Genomic DNA, 12,112 nt, shown 5'->3' with positions numbered 1-12,112 from the left:
CTTTGGGACATGATGAGAGTAGTCCTAAGTAGGAAGTTTATTGCTATGAATGTTCACATTATAAAAGAGAGTGGGCTGGGGATTTAGCTCAGTGGTGCTGTGCCTGTCCCATAAGCATAAATCCTGAGTTCGATCCCTGGTACAAAATAAACAAAACAAAACAAAATAGAGTGAGTTCAAATAAATAATCTAATGATGAGCTTCAAGATCCTGAAAAACAACAGTTCAAATCCAAACATAGTACAAGGAAGGAAGGCGGCATAAAGATCACAGTGGAATTCGATGAAATTGAGACTGAAAAAAAAATTCAAAAATCATTAATAAAAAACCTTATGAAAAAAATGAACAAAATGTGCAAACTCTTAGCCAAACTTACCAAAGGAAAAAAAACCCAACACCATTTCCCACCCCATCTTCTCATAATTATTTTTAGACATTTTAATTCTACAAATTTTATAAACGGCATGACATATTACTTTTATTTTTGCATATTAAAGAGTCCATTAGCTTTTCAGAGATATTTGAAAATTAATAAAAAGTCATTTATTAAACCACATATTTAACATTTCCAGAGATCTAATTTCCTTTTATAGATGCTGATATCTTTCTGGTACACTGCTTTATTTCTTAATGAAAGAGTACCATTTATCTCTATCCTGAAGGTCTACTTGTGATGATTTGTTTTGTATGATTAAGGAAAAGATACTATTTTGCTTTAAGTTTGAGAAATACTTTCACTGGGTATAGAATTACCTGCTGATACATGTTTCTTTTTGTATTATAAAAATAGTGCTGCTATTCTTTTCTATATCATTTCTGACAGGAAGTCTCATGTCATTCTTATGCATATCTTTTCCCCCAGTATGATGTGCCATGGTGTATTTTCTTTGTTACTTATGCCCAGAGTTTAATTAACTTCTTGGATCTGTGAATTCACAACCTTTATTAAATATGGAAAAATTGGACTGTATTTCTTTGAATATGTTTTCTTTGGACCCCACACTTACCTTTTCTTCAGAAACCTCAATTACGTGTCAATTAGATTATTTAAAGGTACTAATGTTTCTTTTTCTACTTTTTTCTCTGTTCTTACATTTTGTTATTTTTCTATCACTATGCCTTCAAATTTACTAATCTTTTCTTCTCTAGAATAGAATTTACTTTTAATCCCATTCAGTGTACTTGTCATCTCACACATTTTAGTTTATCTCTAAAAGTCCAATTTGGGCTTTTAAAATGCTTTCTTGTCTCTGTATGACATTTACAATTTTTCCTGTTCTTGAACAAATTCAATATAGTTATAACTCTCTTTAAGGTCCTTGCCTAGTAATTTTAATATACATACCCTTTATGTATTTGGTTTTCATTGTTTGAGTTTTCCTTTCATTATGGGCTTTGCTTTTTCAAGTTCTTGGAATGTCTCTTGTTTTTTTGTTGAAAAATTTAAAAAGTTACTGTTTTTCTTTTCCTCTTTCTCAATGTTCTTTTTTTTTTCTCATTGAGTTTATTGGTACATTTTAGATACACAGCACAGTTACATTCATTATTGAGATGTTGTACCTTTACATGACAGGTCTTGGTTCTCATTTTTTCCCCTTGTCCCTGTCCTCCCTTCAGCCCCTCCTCCCCTCCCCATTTACAAACACTTTATTTCCATTTTCTCATATTTTTTTCTTTTCCCTTATTGCCTTTCCCCTACCCTACCCCTTTCCCTACACCTTTAGCCCTTTTCTTCCTATTTCACATTGTCAATTATCTCATTAGGATCTTATGTACTATTATAGTGTATTCACACCAGAGAAACTGTCCAGTATTTACGTGTGTGACTTATTTATTTCACTTAGGAGTATATCCTCAATATGTATCCATTTTCCAGTGAATGAATCTAATTTCTCATTCTTTATGGCTGAGTAGTATTCCATTTTCTACAATGTTCTTGAGCTTTGTTCTGGGGCATTGTTAAGTTATTTGAAAACCATTTAGCATTTTGAGTCATGTTTTAGTCTTTGTTAGATGGACTGGAAAAGCTTTATTCTAGAGATGGTTGCTCAGATAAATGACAAAGTCTTTCTGTCTTGTATAGTGAGAATATGAGCCACTTCTGGTAATATGCGAAGTCTGAAATTTTTCCTTTGTTCTTTTTAGAAATTTTTCTTCAAGTCTTGGGTAATTTCTTTATATTTTCTTCCAGTCACTACTCCACTAAGGATTTGATTTGAACTCTGAGGTTCTGTGTCTTCTTTTAGTGAAGCTTCCTCCTCTCCAGGATGTTACTATTTGAACTCTGGTGACATTGGCTTTCCCAGTCTCATATATGTATTAGCTCAAGAAATCGCTAGTTTCTGTCTTGATTTCCTCTTCCTTGGTTGGGATCATGGATACAGTTTTCAGAATGGAAGATAGCTCTTCCCTTATTTGTTTCTCTTTTCTTATGGATTACTGAATTGTACTTCTTGATAGCTTATGCCTTGAAAACAATTGCATTACATATTCTTTTGTAAATTTTAGTTATTTAAAAAAATTCAGTCCCTGTTACTCCATGTTGTGTCATGTAGGAGTATATTTTGATATAATTTCAAATATAAACAAAAGTTTAAAAGTTATTTTAATGAATTCAATGCATTGTCATAAATATCTTTTTCATTTTCACCAGTTGTTTGAAAGTTATCTATATTTATGTCTCTATCTTTCTCTGTCTCTGTCTCTGTAGAGGTGTGTGTGTGTGTGTGTGTGTGTGTGTGTGTGTTTACTTTATCCTGGAAAGTTTGTTTTTGGATAAGACTAACACATAATACTACTTTATGTCTGACTACGTCACTGTGTATGTACTAAGAACAAGGGTATTCTCTTGAATAACATGATTATTCCTGATAAAATCAGGAAATTTGATATTAATACAATACTGTCATCTTATCCTTTTAATGAATTATCCTAATAAATTTCTGTATGGCCACTTATTGTACCTGGTCTAGGATCAATTCCAGGTTTCTGCATTACATTTAGTTGTCACATCTTTTTAGTGTCTAATTTGGAGCAGTTCTGAAGTCTTTGTGCTTCTTGACCTTGAGTTTCTAAAGGTTTCAAGTCAGCTGCTTTGTAGAATGTTCCTCAATTTTGATTTGTCTGATGTTTCCTCATGATTAGATTCTGGATATGCACTTTTGGCAAGAATACTACTAATGGTGACGGTGTATTATTCTTTTCAGTGCATCTTATTAGAAGGCATATAATGTCAGTCTACTTCCAAATGGCTGTTAGCTTTAATGACTTGTATTGAAGTGATTTGCAAGTTTCTTTTTAGAATATTCCTCATATAATTAATACATAATGTTGGTCAAATATTTTATGAATATATGAATACATAGCTCTCTTCAAAATTTTAACCCACTGGTTTTAGCATAAAATAGTGATTTTTCTAATTATATCAGTCCTTAGGATTCTAGAATAAGGAAAAATTATTTAGACTGTGTGTTAGTCATCTTTCTATTATTTTACTGAAATGTCTGGAATAAGTAACTTACAAAGAGAAAAGGTTTATTTTGGCTCAAGATTTGGAGATTTGCAACCTCATACCCCTGCCTGGGGCCTGAGAACAGCATGAGCAGACTGATGAGAAGTGGAGCCACGTGGAGCTGAGCTGCTACCCCACTGCTACCCCCGGGCCTCTGAGCAGCACTAGCAGAGTTGAATGGGCACCTTCAACACCCCTGTCTCTGGACTTCTGGCTCCACTGGTACACAGAGGTACATGGGGCCATAAAGGCCATTATCCTGAGATCCAGAAGATAGAGAAGAAGTGAACAACAGAAAGAGGGCTTCTCTCAGGCTCCTTGATGAAAATTGAAGCCCAGTGGAAAAGTGAAGAGAATCTCTGCAATAAAGGCTCACCAGACCACCATAGTTGGTAAGTTGAAGGGATCATCACCTCCCATTGAAACATGGACTATCTTCAGTGAAAGGGCAGCTGGAACCTGTACTAGGACTTTGCAGAGTTCAACCCTGCAGAAAGTCAGGGAGCTGAACTCATGCCTTGCAGCCAGAAATCAGTCTGAATTGCAGGGGTCTGCTGCTGAGACTAATTAACTTGGATCTGCACACTGCTGCCTACATTGTCTATTGTGACAGCAGAGACATACTCTGAAGAAGGCCCTGGATTTTCATTTTTACTTTTACTTTTGTTCTTTTCCTCTTATTTTCAATTTTTATTTTTTCTACTCTTTTCAAATTTTTCTTTTCTTTCTCTCTTTCTCATTCACTCTCTCACTCTCCCACATTGTTCTTCATCTCCATTTTTGTTCTTATTCCTGCTCTAATTTGGATTTCTTCTTTCTTTTTCTTTTCTTCTCTCTTTTTCCTTATCTCAATTGTCATTAATTTCAAAGGAAAATGAGTACAGTTTCTAGCTTCCCTTTTGCTGGTAGGTTGTTCTATTCTTGTCTTTGTTCTTTTTTTCCATCTTTTCCTCTTGTCTTCAATAGTTTCCTAGAGTTTGTGTGATCTTCCTGTGTCCTCTTGCCTCACTTCTAACTTTCCCCTATCCTTCTACCTATCTATCCCTCTCTGCCCAACTCCTTGTAAATCCCCAACCTGAAGGATAACATTGCTATATTGAAGAGTTCATTTAGTATAAACATATTTTGGGATGGTCCTCAATTTTTATTTAATTAACACAGTTAAAGGTGATAGGTTAATAACTACCACAAATTGTCATTTTCTAAGCTATGCTTGATGCTCTTGTGTTGCTGATTGTATCACTTGGGCTAAGGTGCTGTGATTGATCTAACCAGTTATCCTTCCTGGTGTAATGAAAATGCCTCTGAGGCATTAGAATCTCAAAACTTAAAGACCAACTATATCTGGAAGATCGAAGAATGAACCCAGGAATTAAAGCAAGGACAGTACCAACAACAAAAATAGAAAAGAGAAGACATTTAAGCGAGGCACAAACACAGATTTCCAGCTCATAAAAGGCAAATTCTGGGTGAAAGGAGGTGGAAAAATCTGATAATCAACCACCTAGATACACTGAACTGACATAGGAAGTATCAAAGCAGAGGAATGAGGCTCTAGGAAAGTTCAAAACAGAAATAATTTCTCATATAACTACAGAGATGTTGACCAGAATGAAAGAAATGATTAGAGACTCTAGAACAGAAACAGACTTAAAAAATAGATTAACTCAGGACCATGATAGAAGCCATGAATGCCCAGCATAGGAGAGAAATGGAATACATGAGATCTTTTCAAACAGATATCCAGAAGATAAAAAACCCTATTGAAGAAAAATGGATACATATTGAGGGTATACTCCTAAGTGAAATAAATAAGTCACATGTGTAAATATTGAATAATTTATCTGGTGTGAAAACTATAATAGTACATAAGATCCTAATGATATAATTGACAGTGTGAAATAGGAAAAGGGCTAAAGGTGTTGGGAAAGTGGGAAGGGTAGGGAAAAAGTAGTAAGGGAAAAGTAAAAAATATGAGAAAATGGAAATAAAGTGTTTGTAAATGGGGAGGGGAGGAGGGGCTGAAGGGAGGGCAGGAACAAGGGGAAAAAATGAGAACCAAGACCTGTCATGTAAAGGTACAAGATCCCAATTATGAATGTAACTGTACTGTATACCTAAAATGTACCAAAACTCAATGAGGGAGAGAGAGAGAGAGAGAGAGAGAGAGAAAACCCTATTGAAAGTATGCACAACAGACTGAGTCAATATGAAGTCAGAAGATCAGACATAGAAGACAGGCTTTTGGTCAGTGACCATCAAAAGTGAGATCTCTTAAAAATAGTAAGGGACCATAAGAAATCAATTCAACAGCTCCTAGATGATGCAAAGAAGAATAATATAAGACTTATGGGAGTCCATAACAAATCAGGAGAAAGGACAAATGATATAAAAAAAAATCTGTTTACAGAATTAATGATGGAAAACTTCCCTGACAGAGCAAAAGAATTTGACATACACATAAGTGAGGCACATAGGACTCCAACAAGCAATGATCAAAACAATTTACACCTAGACATATAATAATCAAAATCCCAGAAACCCTACAGAAAAACAAAACACCACAAGCATTTAGAGCAACGAAACAAATCATATGCAAAGGAAAGCCCATCAGAATCACAGCAGACTTTTCAACACAAACCTTCAAGTCAAGGAGATCCTGAAGTAAGGTATTTCAAGCCCTAAAAAAACAAAAACAAACTCCAACCTAGTCTGATGTATCCTGCAAAACTATCTTTCAAAATTTATGGGGAAATAAGATTCTTCCATGACAAAGAATTCTTAAGAAACTTCATGAATATCAAACCAGCAATCCAAATAATTCTAAACAATATCCTGGAAAAATACAATGAAGGTCACAACTCCATGAGGCCCAACAGAGCAAATCCAACAGGCAAGGCAATAAATTAAAGGGAGACGTGGAAAAATAAAAAGGAGCCAACAACAGGACAATAACATGACAATGATAAGTCAATACATTTCAGTTATAATCATCAATGTTAATGGCCTCAATTCACCAATCAAAAGAAATAGTCTGGCAGAAATGATTAAGAAGAAAAATCCAACAATACACTATTTACAAGAAATGCACCTATTTAAAAAATAAACTCATATACTAAAAGTAAAAGAATGGAAAACAGTTCTACATACTACAGGAACCTGGAAAAAAATCAGGGGTGGCTGTCTTATTCACAGACAAAGTAAATTTCAAACCAAAACTAATTAAGGGACACAAAGAAAGTTACTACATCTTTGTAAAGGGAACAATTCAACAGGAAGAGATGACAATCTAAAATATGTACATTCACCAAATACTAATGCCCCCAACTGTACAAAACAAATATTAAAGGACATGAAAAACCAAGTAAGCACTAATACAATTGTAGTGAGGGACATCAATACCCCACTGTCACAAATAGATCATTTAGACAAAAAAAAAAAAAAAAATCAACAATGAAATACTGGAGCTAAACCCAGTTTGTTTTTTTGTTTTATATGGTACAGGGGTTTGAACTTGGAAATTGCACTTGTGTGGCAGGTGGTGGAACCACTGAGCTAAATCCCCAGCCCTGAACCAAGGTTTTGAACAAATGGATTTAATAGCCATCTACAGAGTTTTCCACCACACAAAATCAAACTATACATTCTTTTCAGCTGCACATGGGTCATTCTTCAAAATAGATCACACACTAGTTCATAGAACATGTTTAAGTAAATGAAGAGGAAGTGAAATTTTCCCATATATATTATCAGACCACAGTGCAATTAAACTGGAGATCAATAGCATAAGAAACCGCAAGAACTTCACAAACATATGGAAATTGAACAACACTCTCCTGAACAACCAATGGGTCACAGAGGACATTAAAGAAGAAATTAAACAATTTTTACAGATAAATAATAATGCCAATACAACATACAAGAATCTATGAGACACAGTGAAAGCAGTTTTACTTGAAGAATTCATAGCAGTGAATGCCCGCACTAGGAAAACAGAGTGAGCTCAAATACACAACCTAATGGTTAATCTTAAATTTCTAGAAAAAGAAAGAGCAAGAGAAACCCAAAGCTTATACAAGGGAGGAAATTATAGAGTAGAAATCAGTGCAATGGAAACAAAGAGAACGATACAAAAAAAAATCAATGAATGGAAGAGTTGGTTTTTTGAAAGAATAAATAAAATCAATAAACCCTTAGCCAACCTTGTTTTAAAAAAGGAAATAAAAGGCTCAGATCCATGCAATTAGTAATGAAAAAGGTGAAGTCACAACAGACTCAGCAGAAATCCAGAGGATCATCAATACCTATTTCAAGAACCTATATTCCAATAAAATGAAAAACACAGAAGAAATGGACAGATTTATTGATACTTATGAATTAACAAAGTTGAATGAAGAAGATAAAAAATTCTAACACCCAAATTACAATCAGTGAAATTGACATCTTAATCAAAAGTTTACCAACAAAGAAAAGACCAGGTCCTGATGGCTTCACTGCTGAATTCTATAAGACATTTAGAGAAGAACTATTGCCCCTACTGTTAAACTTTTCAATGAAATTGAAGGAGAAGTAATACTTCCAAATTAATTCCTGGAAGCAAGTGTTAGTTTGATTCCAAAATGAGGGAAAGACCCAAACAAAAAAGAGAGCTACAGGCCAATCTCCTTAATGAACATAGATGAAAAAATTCTGAACATACCAGCAAACAGAATACAGAGGGTCATCATATCATACACCTTGACCATGTCAGATTTAACCCAGGGATACAAGGATGGTTCAACATATGAAAATCAATAAATGTAATAATACACTATATTAACAGAGTCAAGGTAAAAAAACATATGATGATCTCAATAGATGCAGAAAAAGCATTCGACAAATTTCAACACCCATTCATGTTAAAAACCCTGCAGAAAATTGGAATAGATAGATGGACTTTATCTCAACTTGATAAAGACTATCTATGAAAAATCAACAAAAAACATCATACCAAAAGGTCAAAAACTGAAAACCTTCATGCTAAAATCAGGAACAAGAGAAGGATGTCAATTATCACCACACCTGTTCAATATAGTTCTGGAAACATTATCCACAACACTTAAGACAAGAGAAAGAAATAAAAAAGAAAGGAAAGGAAGAAGTAAAACTATCATTATTTGCTGATGATGTGATACTCTACCAAAAGACCAAAACACTCTCCCAAAAGATATCTAGACTTAACTGACACTTTCTAGACTTAACTGACTCTTTCCTCAGAATAGTGGACTACAAGGTCAACACTCAAAAATCAATAGCCTTATTGTACACAAATAACAGATTCACTGAGAGAGAAATTAGGGAAAAAAATGCCTTACACAATACAGTCCTCAAAAAATGAAATATCTAGGAATCAATCTAATGAAGGAAGCAAAGGACCTCTACCCTGAAAACTACAGCACTCTGAAAAAAGAGGTCGAAGAGGATGTGAGAAAATGAAAAGACATCCCTTGCTCCTGGGTAGGAAGAACAAACAGTGAAAATGGCGATACTTCCAAAACTGCTATACAGATTCAATGCAATCCCTATTGAAATCCCAACAGTATATTTCACAGAACTAAAGAAAACAGTCCAAAAATTCATTTGGAACCAGAAGAGATCTAGAGTATAAAAAACCATTCTAAGCAAAAGAGACATGACAGGGTATCACAATCCCCAACTTGAAACTATACTACAAAGCTACTGTGATAAAAACAGCGTGTTACTGGCAAAGAAACAGACCCAAGGATCAGTGGAACAGATTAGAAGATGCAGAAGCAAGTTCAGACATACTCAGCTACGTCATATTTTTTTTCTTTTCTTTTTTTTAGGGAGTGTCTCACTATGTAGTTGAGATTGACCTGGAACTCACTTTGTAGCCCAGGCTGGTCTCAAACTCACAGTGATCCTCCTGCCTCAGCCTCCAGAGTGCTGGGATTACAGTCATGTGCCACCACACCTGGCAATGTCATCTTTGACAAAAGAACCAACCATCCTCAGTGGAGGAAAGATAGTGTCTTTAATAAATTGTGTTGGAAAACTGGATTTCAACTTGCCAAAGATTAAAACTAGACACCTATCTTTCACCATGCACTAAACTAAAATCCAAGTGGATTAAAGATCTAGATATTAAAACAGAAAAACTAAACTTGCTGGAAGATAGATTAGGTGGAACTCTTGAAGACATTGGTATTGGAAAAAAATTTATGAACAAATCCTGAGTAGCACAGGAACTAGCAGAAAGAATTAACAACTGGGATCTAATCTTTTTAAAATGCTTCTACACTGAAAGAGAAACCACCAATATAGGTAAGAGACACCTAAAAGGTGCAAAAAATTTTCCCAGATGTTTCTCAGACAAATATCTACTATCTAGAATATGTAAAGAACTAAAAAAAAAACCAGACCCCCCAAATATAAAGACCCTATTCAAAAAATGGGCATCTGAAATGAACAGACGTTTCTCAGGCAAAGAAGTAAAATCAGCAAATAAATATATGAAAAAATGTTCAACATCACTGGTCATTTGATAGCTGCAGATGAAAATAATACTGAGATGCCACCTTACCCCAGAAAGAATAGCTGCTATTAAGAAATCAACCAATAACAAATGCTGGCAGGGTTGTCTGGAGAAAGGAACCCTTCTCCATTGTTGATGGGAGTGCAGACTGGTGCAACCACTATGGAAATCAATATAGAGATGCTCAAAGAACTAGGATTAGAATTACCGTTTGACCCAACTATTCCTCTGCTGGGTATCTTTCTAAAGAATTAAAAGAATCATACCACGGTGACATATACATAGCCATGTTTATAGTAGCACAATTTTTAATAGCTAAAACTCAAAAAGAGCCCAATTGCCCATCTGCTGGAGACTGGATAAAGAAGATGTGTGTGTGTGTGTGTGTGTGTGTGTGTGTGTGTGTGTGTGTGTGTGTTTAATAAAATGTAGTATTACTCAGCAATAAAGAATGAGAAACTAGAGACATTTATAACTGAGTGGATTTACATTGAGGCCATACTCTTAAGTGAAATAAATAGGACACACATGCATAAATACAGAATAGTTTCTCTGCTGTGAGAAACTGAAAGTGTAGATAAGGTTCAAACTGTACAATTGATAATCTTTAATAGGAAGAAAAGGGATAAAGGAGTAGGGGAAGTGGGATGGGTAGGGGAAAGGAAAGAAGGGAAAAGGAAAAATATGAGAAAGGTAAAAACGTAAACAAATTCTTTGTACATAGGGAAGGATAGAGCGGGTGAAGGGAGGGCAGGGAAATAGGGAAAAAATAAGAACCAAGATGCATCGTGTAATGGTACAAGATCCCAATCATGAGTATGATTGTACTATATACCTAAAAAGTACCAATAAACTTAATGAAGATAAAAATGTTTCAAGATTTTAGTCTATGATCCTATTGCTTTGCTTCTGTGGTGTCACAGGACATCATAGGGGGAGCAAATGATGGGGTGAAACCATTAACCTCAAGAGCCAGAGCATGAAGAGAAAGAAGGGACTGGGATCTTAGAATCATCCGCTTTGCTCTTCTGTGCTCAGTAGCCAAGGACTTGCCACAAGGTTCCATCACCTTGAAATAGAAATAATCTGTCTATCAAGCTTTTAACATACGAACCTTTGAGGGCCATTTAATATCCACGCTGTAGCACCCCTCATTTTTTGTATTTTTATAATGGTAGACTCATGGATCTTTATTAATAAATAATTATCTTTAGGTTACTCAAATTGTTCCAGGTTTGACCTATGAAGATCATTCTAGTTCCTGCGTTTTTTTGAAATGCCTTCATGTTCCTTTGAGGATTTATTTTCTGGTTCACTGATATATTTCAGGCTTACTTTGCACTATATAGCAGCATACAACCTGCAAACTGCTTTTTTTGTCCTCTTTAAAAATAATACAATAAAATATAAAAATAAGGAAATTTTGTTACTTCTATATATTCACTATATTATACATTTTATATGTGGCCCAGGACAATTCCTTTTCACTGAAAAGTGAGGGATTGAAAAAAAATATGGGCCACAGGTTGAAGATGACCAATAGGAGGAAAAATTTTTATTAATTTTATTGGTACATTTTAGGTATACAGTATAATAATATTCATCATTGGAAATTTGTACATTTACATAATCTATCTTGGTTCTTATTTTTTTCCAATTCCCCTGCCCTCCCTTCAACCCCTCCACCCTTCCCTACTTATAAAGATTTTGTTTCAAATGTTCAACACCACTGATGTAAATGAAAACTATGCTGAGATTCCACCTCACACAAGAAAGAATGGCTGCTATAGTGGAATCAACCAATAACAAATGCTATTGAGGCTGTGGGTTAAAAAGAAAGCTGCTCCACTGCTGGTGGGAGTGTAGACTGGTGCAACCACTATAGAAAACAGTATGAAGATACCTCAGAGAACTAGGATCATAGGTCCCATTTGACCCAGGTATTCCCCTGCTTGGTAGGTTCCAAAAGAATTTAAAAAATCATACCATGGTCAGGCGCCTGCCTTGCAAGCACACGGACCCAAGTTTGATCCCCAGTACCAAAAAAAAAAAAAAAAAAAAAAAAA

The sequence above is a fragment of the Fukomys damarensis genome, unplaced genomic scaffold, assembly GCF_012274545.1.
Source record: "Fukomys damarensis isolate Sample0158 unplaced genomic scaffold, DMR_v1.0_HiC HiC_scaffold_11, whole genome shotgun sequence".
Lineage (NCBI taxonomy): Eukaryota > Metazoa > Chordata > Mammalia > Rodentia > Bathyergidae > Fukomys > Fukomys damarensis.
Note: the sequence above shows the minus strand (reverse complement) of the source record.